The sequence below is a fragment of the Cebus imitator genome, unplaced genomic scaffold (genome assembly GCF_001604975.1).
Source record: "Cebus imitator isolate Cc_AM_T3 unplaced genomic scaffold, Cebus_imitator-1.0 Scaffold463, whole genome shotgun sequence".
In the NCBI taxonomy this organism is placed as follows: Eukaryota; Metazoa; Chordata; class Mammalia; order Primates; family Cebidae; genus Cebus; species Cebus imitator.
Window position 1 is genome coordinate 177,743 of NW_016107778.1, and position 3,607 is coordinate 181,349.

Here is a 3,607-nt window from a genome sequence, read left to right on the forward strand (position 1 = left end):
ATTAGAAATTGAGAACAGCTTAAGATTATTTCACTGGAAGTATTTTTACCTTTAGAAATTGTTAAAGCAGGCGACCACTATGATCTTAGAATATCAAGACAAATGCTGCCATTACTGTTAATATTTGGATGATAAATTCTTGTTGTAAATGCAACCTTAGGTGGTTTGAAGGGATAGTCTGTAGGAAAATGAATTGTCAAAAAGAATACACCACCTTGATATGGGCTGTCATTAGGTCCCATAACTGTGGCTTGCCAATGAAACATATCATCCCCTACTGGACCTGCAGAACATTGTGCTGGAGGGTCACGGGCCAAATCACTATGTTCCTTATTAATCTGTTTCAGCGCCATAGTGTGTGCTTGTCGTCTGGCTCCTCACTCTCTTGGTGTGTGCTCAAAACTCTGGCCAAAATTCTTGATTATCCCAGCAGCGGGGCAGGATTGTCACGTCTCACGCCAGCTCTGCCAGACACAGGCGCAGAGGGGCCGGAGTCTCCCTCAAGCTGCGGCCTCGGCCTCCTCCCCTCATGGCAGCTGGTGCCTCCCGGCCCTACGGGGCTCACGCACACGACACCTATCCAAAGGATTACAAATCGTTCTATTATAAAGATACATGTAAATGTATGTTCATTACAGCACTGTTTACAATAGCAAAGACCAAGAACCAACCCAAATGCCCATTGATGATAGGCTGGACAAGGAAAATGTGGCACATATACACCATGGAATACTATGCAGCCATAAAAAATGATGAGTTCGTGTCCTTTGTAGGGACATGGATGAATCTGGAAACCATCATTCTCAGCCAACTGACACAAGAACAGAAAAATCAAACAGTGCATGTTCTCACTCATAGGTGGGTGTTGAACAATGAGAACACATGGACACAGAGAGGTAAGCATCACACACTGGAGTCCATTGGTTGGAGCTAGCAGAGGAACAATGGGAGGGAGGGTGAGGAAGGATAACGTGGGGAGAAATGTCAGGTATAGGTGATGGGGGGATGGTGGCAGCAAACCACCTTGCCATGAATGTACCTATGCAATGATCTTGCATGATCTGCACATGTACCCCAGAATCTAAAGTACAATTTAAAAAAAAAACTAAATATAAGAGGTAAAACTGTGAAATTATAAAAAATAAAAAACCTGAAAATCTTCATAATCTAGCATTTGACAATGGATTCTTGGAAAGGACACCAAAAGTAACAAAGGAAAAAAATAGCTAAATTGTATTTCGTCAAAATTTAAATCTTTTATTTATCACAAAACATTATGGATTGGGTGCAGTGGCTCAAACCTATAATCCTAGTGAGGGAAGGTGTTCTCTTTCTGGGTCCACAAGGGGGCGTAGTTTTAAGGGCAAGAAGTCCCTAGCGCCATGCCTCCCTCCCATCTCTCTCCATCTGGGAGATTTAACGGTTTAGGTTTAAATTTTGCAGGCGTGGGAAGAAACTAAGAGTCAATCACTCCAGCAGAAGTTTTAAGGAACTCCTTTCATTGGCCCCGGGATCTTAGAGAACCTTCCAGGTTAAAAGTCCCCTTCTTCCACATCCCTTGGGACTCCATGTCCGGGTCCCCTTCCACTAACACTCCGTGCGTGGAAGCCACCTTTCTCTCTCCTGGGTTTTCCCTCTGGAGTCCCCTTCCACACTCTCTCATGGAAGCCTGTCTTCCCCTCGTAAACTCCATCTTTCTCTATTCCCTTCCACTCAGTGTGGAAGCTGCTTTCCTTTCCTGGATTCCATCTTTCTGGATTCTCTCACTCGGTGTGAGAGTCAGCTGTTTCTTTCTTTCTCCTTCTCCTGTTTCTCTCTGTCTCTCTAAATAAATCGCTTTCTACAAACACTTTTGAGTCCGGCATTTACCGTGCACTGCGTCGTGGTCCCCTCTCTCATTCTTGAGAGAGCAGGAGACCAGGAATCTGAAGAAACATCCTCTCAGGGGAGCTGACGACACCCTGAACCCCTGAACCCCAATATTACACTAGTACTTTGGGAGGCCGAGGTGGGTGGATCACTTGAGGCCAGTCTGGCCAACATGGTGAAATCCCATCTCTACTAAAAATACAAAAATTAGCCGGGTGTGGTGGCACGTGTGTGTAGTCTCAGTTACATGGGAAGCTGAGGCAGGAGGATCGCTTGAATCCAGGAAGAGGAAGTTGTAGTGAGCCAAGATCGCAACACTGCACTCCAGCCTTGGTGACAGAGACCCTGCTTCACAAAAACAAACAAACAAAAAACCATTATGAAGAAACTGGAAAGATAAGCCACAGAATGGGAGCAAATAGTTGCAAATTATATATATGATAAGGATTTAGTGCCCAAAATATATAAAGAATTGCTACAGCTCAACAACAAATAGATGAATAACCTGAGTTTATTTTGTGCTGCTATAACAGAATACCCGAGAGTGGGTAATTTATGAAGAACAGAAATGCATTGGCTTATACATGTGGAGGCTATGAAGTCGAAGATTAAGAAGCTAGCATGTAGCGAGGGTTATCTTGCTGTGTTATCACATAGTGGAAGGCTAGAGTGCAAGAGAGGATGAGAGAGAGAGAAAGGGGACCATACTTGCTCTTTTATAATGAACCTTTTCCCACAATAACAAACCCATTCCTGTGATAATACACTTCGTGACCTAATTACCTCTCATTAGACCCCACCTCCTAGCCCCCAATTGTTGCATTGGAGAGTAAGTTTCCAACACACTTTTGGAGGGATACATTCAAACCATATAGCACAACCCAATTTAAAAAAATGAACAAAGTACTTGAAAACATTTCTTCAAAGAAGATATACAACATCAAATAAGCACATAAAATATGCTCAACATTTTTAGTAATTAGGAAAATGTAAATAAAAACCACAATGAGCTACCACTTCACAGCCATTAGAATGGCTATAACCCAAAAAAAGTGGAGTATTGGTGAGGATATAGAGAAATTGGAGCTTCTGTGAACCATTGGTGGGAATATTAAATGGTATAGGCGCTTCGGAAAACAGTATGACAATTCCTCAAAAAATTAAAAACCGAATTACCATGTGATCTGGAATTTCAATCCTGGGTATATACTCAAAGTAATTGAAAGCAGAGTCTCAGATATTTATACGCCCATGTTCATAACAGCATTGTTCACAATAGCTGAAAGGTAGAATCAACCCAAGTGTCCATCAAAGGATAAATGAATACACTAAACGTGGTATAGACATACAGTGGAATATTATTTAGCCTTAAAAGGGAAGGAAATTCTGACACAAGCTACAACATGGATGAAATTTGAAGACATTATGCTAAGTGAAATAAACCAGTCACAGAAATACTGATACTGGCCGGGCATGGTGGCTCATGCCTGTAATCCCCACACTTTGGGAGGCCAAGGTGAATGGAACAGCTGAGGTCAAGAGTTTGAGACCAGCCTGGCCACATGGTGAAACCCCGTCCCTACTAAATATACAAAAATTCACTGGGTGTGGTGACACACACCTGTAATTCCAGCTACTTGGGAGGCTGAGACAGGAGAATCACTTGAACCTGGGAGGCGAAAGTTACAGTGAGCCAAGATTGCACCATTGCACTCCAGCCTGGATGAGACAGTGAGAC

The 3,607-nt window shown here is 42.9% G+C and overlaps 1 long non-coding RNA gene and 1 pseudogene across 2 annotated transcripts in view; both read right to left on the reverse strand.

Moving 5' to 3' along the window:
* LOC119468638 overlaps positions 1-489 on the reverse strand; it is a 1,477-nt pseudogene extending 988 nt beyond the window's left edge. Inside the window, exon 1 of the transcript XR_005197369.1 lies at positions 1-489. This exon is cut by the window's left edge and continues 988 nt beyond it. The product of XR_005197369.1 is annotated as a ubiquitin-conjugating enzyme E2 D3-like (transcript).
* A 3,072-nt stretch (positions 490-3,561) lies between these two features.
* LOC119468639 overlaps positions 3,562-3,607 on the reverse strand; it is a 23,540-nt gene continuing 23,494 nt past the window's right edge. Inside the window, exon 3 of the long non-coding RNA XR_005197371.1 lies at positions 3,562-3,588. This is a non-coding gene — a long non-coding RNA (uncharacterized LOC119468639). The remainder of the gene's footprint in view (positions 3,589-3,607) is intronic.